The sequence below is a fragment of the Rhinolophus ferrumequinum genome, chromosome 5 (assembly GCF_004115265.2).
Source record: "Rhinolophus ferrumequinum isolate MPI-CBG mRhiFer1 chromosome 5, mRhiFer1_v1.p, whole genome shotgun sequence".
Lineage (NCBI taxonomy): Eukaryota > Metazoa > Chordata > Mammalia > Chiroptera > Rhinolophidae > Rhinolophus > Rhinolophus ferrumequinum.
The window spans coordinates 68,983,044-68,992,005 of record NC_046288.1 but is presented as its reverse complement, the minus strand read 5'-3'; the positions used below and the strand labels follow the sequence as shown (position 1 = coordinate 68,992,005).

Sequence of the window (8,962 nt, the reverse complement as noted above, 5' to 3'; positions counted from 1 at the left end):
TAAGAATTATGTCACAAGGTTTATATTAGTATATTGATAAGTAGAGAAGACCAAAGTTTAGAAACTATTCTGTTGGAATCCATTTGGAATTCCAGAGATGGTATGAAGACTATTTTAATATGAAAACATTTGAGTTTCAACAGATGCAGAAAGTAGACTTTTCAGAGCTACCCTTATCTGACTAGAAGCAGCAACTTTGGAAATGAGACTGCCATAAAAGTCTGCTCCCAGGATGAAAAAGCAGATAAAATCTAACATAAATCCCTTCTCCAGGGAGTTATATGGCCCCTAAGAAAAGGAAAAAGAAATCATACTTGTGAAGACAAACTATTGCAAACTTTCTTATCTCCCCTTTGTTCTCCTAAAAACCCCATTCATGTTTCCTAAAGAAACCATAGAAGCATTTTATCTTCCTTCTCTTCCTTCTACTAAGTTAGGTCTATAAGGTTCTAACTTTGACTCTTTAGCAAGCCAGCTACTACTTTTGTTGGCTTGCGTATACATATGTATAAACATTTTTCTCCTGTTAATGAGTTTGTTGTCAGTTTAATTTGCAGGACTCAGCCACTAACATAAGAGCATAGAGGAAAACATTTTTTTTTTCCTTCTTTACAGTCCTAATAATACAAATTGACAATTGGCAGAGCTCAGTCTCAAACCCTAGTTATCTGGTATTAGAGCCTGTGTCTTTTTGGCCACATCCCTCTGGCTTATTGTTCATTTCTGATTACTGTTTTTGCTCATTTAATTAATTCATTCATTAATTAGTTTTAGAATTTTAAATCTTATTGCCCCTGCGAACACTGTCACAGACTATCTCATTGATTACTAGAATGTTTTGAAACAAACCTGAAATTTGTCTTCATAAAATACTGGGGGTGCCAGAAAAATGTAAACAAGTGGACACTTTGGTCAACGTTACTCAAACAGTAGTTTGCTGTTATCAGAAGTGTCTGCATGCTTTGAGCACCACTTGTAATTGCAGAAGTCAAACATGACTTGTATTCATCTTTTGTTATTGGTATATATTATTACAATTTTAATAGTTTTTTCCTTTCTTTAAATGTGTATACATTTTTTTGGCACCTTCTGTATATAGGTCAGTAAATATCAATATCAAAATCCTATCGGTATATTTTCTCAATAATCTCTGGTTTCTTTTTTTTTAATTAAAGTTTATTGGGGTTACAATTGTTAGTAAAGTTACATAGATTTCAGGTGTACAATTCTGTATTACATCATCTACAAATCCCCTTGTGTGTTCACCACCCAGAGTCAGTTCTCCTTCCATCACTATATATTTGATCCCCTTTATCCTTATCTACCACCTTACCCTCTGGTGAACGATATGATTTCACTGATATGCGGTATATATACCAAAAACAACAACAACAAAAAAAAGAAAAACAAATGAGAAACAGAAACTCATAGACACAGACAACAGTTTAGTGGTTACCTGGTTTCTTATTAGCAAAACAAAACTAAAAGATAGTACTTCACAGCAGCTGTATGAGGTTGCTAGTTTACTCTGACAATATAGGGATTAATGTTTCTGGTATATAAAGCCAGGAACTTTCAAGGAGACTGAAGATAGAATTTTATGTGATTAAAATATCAGTAATTTTGAAAGATTGTTGAAATAAATAGCAGTTCAAGGTTTACAGATAAAAAGAATTCCTATGGGAAGTTAATGAGTAAAAGAAAAGAGTGAATCTGGCCCTATGTACTTGCCCACGTGTATATTTTATCCATAGCGGAGAATACACACAACAGCCTGAGAGAATGCTGTGGAAGTTAGTTTTAAGACATGCATTTTTTTTTTCCACCAAGCAATACGGAACCTTTATTTGTAATGTGATTTCTGTACATCTGTAGTACGAGAGTAATCCTTTTACAAATGGAACTGATTACTAAAAAGAAACAATGACAAACCAAACTGGTACTTGATGAGAATTCATAGGAGTTTAAGCTTCAAATCCAGCCAAGAAGTTTGTTACAATCTCTTTCAGCTTTACATCTGACTGTTCTGAGATCTTTCCATCAGCCCTGATAGTGCCCAATAGGGCTTGGTGTTGGCTGATAACATGAGACAAGAAAGCATCTTAAACTGTGTGATCTTGCTGTGCTCTAGTTTATCAAGATAGCCCCTTACACCGGCATAAATAACAGCCACTTGTTCTTCAATAGCCATGGGAGAATACTGTCTTTGCTTCAGCAATTCCGTCAGATGCACACCACAACTCAAGAGTTGAGTAGCAGCCTCTAGATCAGAATCAAACTGAGCAAAAGCAGCAACCTCACCATACAGAGACATTTCCAGCTTCATGGTACCTGCCACCTCCTTCATGACGCTGGTTTGGGCAGCAGATCCAACACGGGACACAGACAAATCAATGTTAATAGCAGGGCGGATACCTTTGTACAATAATTCTGTTTCCAAAAAGATCTGTGCATCAGTGATAGAAATGACATTTGTTGGAATGTAAGCAGACACATCACCAGCTTGTGTTTCTATGACTGGCAAAGCAGTCAAGGAGCCACCACCAAAAGAATCGTTCATTTTGGCTGCTCTCTCTAGCAGACGGGAGTGTAGGTAGAACACATCACCAAGATAGGCCTCATGACCAGGGTTTTTGTAGAGCAGCAGAGACATCTGACGATAAGCAACAGCCTGTTTGGATAAGTCGTCATAGATGATCAAAGCATGTTTGCCATTATCCCTAAAATATTCTCCCAAAGAACAAGCAGAATAAGGAGCCAGGTACTGAAGTGGGTCAGCATCAGATGCAGTAGCTGAAACCATACATGATTACTTCATGGCATTTGCCTCTGTCAGTCTCTTCACCAGCTGAGCAACAGTGGATCTCTTCTGACCAATAGCGACATAGATACAGTACAGCTTCTTCTTTTCATCAGTTCCTTCGTTGAAATGTTTCTGGTTAATGATTGTGTCAATAGCACAATAGCACAATGTGTTGCCAGTCTGTCAGTCTCCAATAATTAGCTCAAACTGACCACGACCAATCGATACCAAGCTTTCCACAGCATTGATGCCAGTCTGCATTGGTTTCCGCACAGAGATTGGAGGAATGATCCCAGGTGCTTTCAGACCAACTCGCCTACAGGTCTTGGAACCAATTGGACCCTTTCCATCAATGGCATTTCCAACAGCATCTACTACATAACCCAACAGTTCATTGCCAAATGGAACATCCACAATGGCTCCAGTTCGCTTCACAATGTCTCCTTCCTTAATTAGTTTATCATTTCCAAACACGACAACACCAACATTGTCAGATTCCAAATTGAGAGACATATCCTTTGAGCCTGAAGAAAACTCTACCATTTCTTCTGCTTGAACATTCCTCAGCCCATGTACTCGGGTAATACCGTCACCAATATTAAGAGGCACCCAGTCTCTTCAAGGTCAACAGAGGTATCAGCTCCAAGAATGCGCTCTTCAAGAATAGAGGACATCTTGGCAGTGCCAGTCTTCTGAAGACGAGTATTGGTGGCATGGAGGGTCCTTGCAGCAATGAAAGATGATCCAAAGCATTTTTGGAGACCAGCCCAGCCTGCGGAGGGAGGGTGCAGGCCACGGCCATGGCACCGCGCACGGACGGCATCTTTGCAGCTTCTCTTTGGGTGGTTCCTCTGCAGCGGCAGCCTTGGACTGACTGGGCAAAACATACATTTTTTAAGGCTCAGTTAAAAATAAAGGTACTACCTTTATTTTTATTTACACTTGTGACTTTTATTTTATTTAATTGTATAGTTTCTTACAAGTAGCCTTACGTTTCTTGTACAACTAGATTGAAGTGGAACACTAATAAATTAACAAATTACATATATGCATGTATGTATACATTACATACATATATATGCACATAGCCATATATATATATTTCCCCTCCTTCTTGCCTATAAAGGGACCATTTCAGTTTTGGAGAGCCATACTACCCAGAAGTATGTAAGGGCCAAATAGGATCATATTACCTCCAATTTTATTACTATCTAACTATTACTATCTAACCCCATATTGAGATGGGTATTATAATGGGTATTAGTGATCAGGGACTCTTAGCTGCTAGTCAGCAAGAGACAGATTAAAATAACATCTAAAGTACACAGGCTGGTTTGTAGCTCTGTTGAGAACAATGGCTTTCTGAAATTTTTGTTTGTTTTTAAATTTCATAGGCTACTTGCTATAACATTTCAAAGATGTTTTTCATAATTTTGAAATTAAATCATTTACTAATATGAATATATTTAAAGTTAAATCTCGGCTTTGATACCTACTCTTTAAACAGTACAAATCCATATTATGATTTAATAAACAAGCAAAAAGGCATGAGAAGAAAACTTAATTGTATGTGTATATTGGTGGTTTCTTAATTATGCAGCTGGTGAAACCAGAGGAATTGTTTGATCTTGTTGTTTTTTTTTTCTTTTGTAAAGACATTTTGAGAATCAAAACCAGTGACTGTCTGCAAAACAAAGAACTGATTACATGTTTAGTCGATGAATAAAAGAATGGCTGGTTGCATGTTGTGTTTTGTTCATTTATTTCCCCAGCTGCATTTGCGAGGTTTCCTTTGAAACTGCAGTAAAATGAGATGGTCTCTGGATAGAGAATAGAGAAAATAGTGTTTTCTCTTTTTCATGATAGTACAGCTCTGCAGCATGCCATGTACAAGCAGGCTCTGAATTGCAAGGAGATGAGGGCATAAAGGGTAAGTTTCCTGTGGTGGAGGTTGTATGCTACTTTAAGAAGGCTTTTAATATGAAAGGAATTGGCTTGTGTGTGTGTGTGTGTGTGTGCAGGGGGCAGCCTGTAGGAGGTGTTAAAAGGGAGGGTTGCTAGGAAATATGCAAATTGGCAAAAAAGAGGAAGAAGTAAATACTATGACTTTACAGTTTTTCCTCTTCTCAAGGATTCTATTTAATGTCCTCTTACATACATTTCTTTTAAAATTTCCAAGTTGTTTATACAAAGAAATCAGGTGTGCCAAAGCACATGGACATAATCAAGAAAAGTGTCTAGCCTAGGGCAGGACCTCACATCGGCTCCCTCAGTTAGTCTGTTACTCTTATTTCCTTTGGGCTTCAATATCGGAGTACGTATGTTTGGGAAGAAAGCACTCAGGTGCTCATTTGCAGCAAAGTGAACTGTGCTTGAAAATCGTGCTAGAAAACCTCCTGGTTTTCTGCTACTGGTTGAATTTAAGTTGCCCCCTCAGCTTTCCACAACTTGCCATTTGAAGGTGGGCTAAGGAGATAAAGGGGTCACTTTACCAAATTTACTTTATTCCTGCCACAGATCTGTATGACATCTGTAGTTTCTGCATGAACATTGAAGTTCACCACTGAAGTACAGTCTGCCCTGGAAAAAAGACCTGGGGAAATGACCTTACCATGACTTCTAGGAAGACAGTAATGAGCCCGGCTTCCTTCTTTCTGGTTTGGGAGGGGGTGTCAAACAAACAAACAAACAAAAGGTCTTCACAGAAAAGAAAAAGTAGAAGGAGAAGAGTAAAGAAAAAAGAAAAGGAAAAAAAGAAAGAAAAAAGAAAAAAAAAGTTTGAAAATATTTGCAGCTTTTTTAACCAAAGAAAACATGAATTAAGTAAAGCAGATGCACACCCAGGTGCACACACAAACGCATGTTCCTAGTTCAAGAGATTGTAGCAGTGATTTCATAACATCTACCAACATATTTCCTTTATTGGTTTATTATGATTTATATTCAGGATATAATTTTCAGGGTGACTCAAAACCGAGAAGAGAAAAATATATATACATACCCAAAATAATATAACATGGGCAAAGTCTTAGCTGGATATTTTCAATTTTCTTTTCATTAGAAAAGAACAATTATAGAAATCCTTTATTTGTTTGTTTCTTTTTCTTGCTCCCTCCCCTTTAGATAGAAGACTTGCTCTTTTTGTACTAGAGGTTCTGTAAGGAAAATCCTACATATTTGTTCAAGTGTAATCAAAAAATTATTTTGATGCTGTTAGATTTTTATATTAACACACTCCCATATTCAGTTCTTTATTAAATACACATAATGGTTCATTTGTAAAATTTAAAGGATTTGGGATTGCACCAGATTATTTTACATAGATGGTACATTTAAAATTGATTTTTTTTTTTTTTGAACAAAAACCATTGTATCATAGAGGCTTGTGAAGTTGGAATCTGAGATTTCAAATAAATGCATTTTTCAACATTTTTTGTGAGAATCAAAGACTTTGTGATTCAAACGAAAATGACAGGTGACTTAGGGTTTCATTTTTTGACTTTGTAGGGAGTGTTCTTTTTGTTATCACAGCCTTAAAGATCTCCCTTTATATATATCTGACAGTAGATTATTTGCCTTGAATCTAAGAAGCCTAACCATTTAGAGTTTAAAACTCCTGCATCAGTCTGACTTACTGTCACACTGAATGAGTCAACAGGTCAGACACTGTTTCATTGGGAACGAAAAAATTATCATGTCTGAGGATCTGGAATAACAATTCTAAATATGGACAGGTCTAATTCATTCAACATTTCAATGATGGCCAAATAACACATGCTGGGCAGATTCAATCTTTATAGCTGGAAACTTAGCTCTTTGGGAAGCTGTGGCGATGGAGATTTTTTGAAGGTAAATGACATATCACTTTTTGAGAATGAATGGAATTTCTCACTCAGACAAAGAACTTTCAGAAATCTTAATAATTACATCATTTTCTTTTTTTAACTGTTTAATTCTCTTCATCCAATAAAAGCCACTGTAACACACCCCACCCATCATCCTCACACATATCTATTCCTGATATTAATTTTTATACTTTTGCATTTAAAAACATTACTATAAATATCCATCTTTTATCTCCTTTGGCAATTACATTTGCATTTTTGTGAAGGACTATTAAAAAGAAATTGGTTGAAACAAAAATTATATAAACATCTACATAGGCGATTTTCAGAACTACATAAAATAAATAACACAATACCTTCCATTTATAGCGCCCTACTAAAGCAATAGATAAAGTACTAACGACAGTGTCAACAAAAGCAAGATAATATATTGCTATTGCCAATATTTCTGATGTTACCTAATTGGCTACGTTTCACACCATTGCCATTAAGAGAAGCATCTCTAAAGGTTTATTTCTGTACTGTTTTCTGTCCCAGAAGCAGTACAGAAAGAGTGAGGGGCATAATTAAGGAAAATTGATATTCAAAGAAAAGAAGGGTCTGGCAAAATCAATAACTCAAGGACTTTATAATCTACTGTCAGATTTGTAGAGAAAGGGTGATGACTTTAAGACTGTGGTAACAAAGAGAGCACTCCCTACAAAGTCAAAAAAATGAAACCCTTAAGTCACCTTTGTTTTTCTCGTTTGAATCACAATGAAGGTCTTTGATTCGCTTCACGTGATGTGTTGTATATGTAGTGAATTTTGGTATCTCCTTGATCAATCACAAAATAAATTAATTCTCTAGTATTGTCTCTGGAATCCTTCTAAGTTGAGACTTGAATATATACATACATGAAGAATATACACACACGGAAAACCCAAACTCTTAAAAACCAAAGTAGTTAGTTCAAAATATAATAAAAATGGCAATCTCATGGGTAATTATTGTTAGCCGTTATTATTCTCTTTTACACGTAGAAATCAAAAAAGGCTGATTCTGATTGTGCTAAGCATATATTTATATATTTTGTTTCAAATACAGGAATCAATCAGTAATTAATGTCTAAAAAAGAGAAACTGACAGCAGAAAAAGGTATTCAGGAAAATGCTAATTTTGTTTTAACTAAAGTATGGCTCATTAGTGAACTTTCATGAACTACAGTCTTTAGATTTCATTGCTAATTTAAATTACCTATTATAAGTTTCACTATAAGAATATATTCAGATTGATATTTGCAATGTATTTAACGTGTTTTTATCTAGCAGCAACACTATATCTGGCACAATGAAAGTCACTGGGCATATAGAAATAACAAAATACAAATGATTCTTTAAGATTTGCTAGAATTTGTTTTCACTTAATTTAATACTAATAAAAACATGTAAATTTTTCTGTGACTTATGAAATATTTTACAAGCATTATCTAATTGATCCTTTTTATGATCTATGACAAAGAGTAAATAGTCACATCATTATTTCATTTTTATATATGAAGGAATAAAGATCCAAAAGCTTAGGTAAATTTATAAATGTTCTTTGGCTTATAAGTAGTTCATCATACTTTGTGATTCCTCTTTGAAATGCAAAGAAATGCTGGTTCACTTTTTAGACTCTACACTATTTTCTCTCTATTCTTCCTTTTGCAGAAAGTTCCAGAAATATCTTCCATGGTAACGTGCAAATAGTTAGGTATTTAATATAATTTTAGTAAATTAATGTGCAAAATGATTTACAGAATTATAGGGTAAGAAGGGATTGCATTTAGTCTGGTCTAACGCAATTCCTCCAGATGAGCAAAAACATCAATAGTCCCAAATCCTAAACAGTTTATCCTTTTAGTTTTCTGTCTAGAATTTAGTCAAACTTGGTAAGAAAAATTAGTTACTCTGAACAAAATTTTCTCTGGGTACAACTGAAATCCATTATCCCCTGAATTAAAGTTGAGAATGATTGATTAAATCCTATTAAAATGTTACCCATCTCTCCAGAGTCAGATAAGTTTCATCTCTGACCACTCTAAATGTCAATAATCTATTTTCTTCAACTCTGAATGTAGTATTTCTTAAAAGTCTTTATTACATAAATTGAATAGTAAAGGTTGGATCCTATTTTACATTTATCATTAGAGTTTCATATGTTTAAAATCCATAAATTATGAACTTATTAATAATTAAGTCTTTGTATTTTTCTGTATACATGTTTAATTGCATATTGCTCAGAGACAATGTTTTCTTTTTATGGGTTCTCAAATGGATTATATAGAGGCTGA

At 35.0% G+C, this 8,962-nt stretch overlaps 1 pseudogene; it reads right to left on the bottom strand.

The window, feature by feature from the left end:
- Window positions 1–1,956: 1,956 nt before the first annotated feature.
- LOC117022396 (ATP synthase subunit alpha, mitochondrial-like) lies at window positions 1,957–3,626 on the bottom strand (annotated as a pseudogene).
- Between the last annotated feature and the right edge of the window lie 5,336 nt (window positions 3,627–8,962).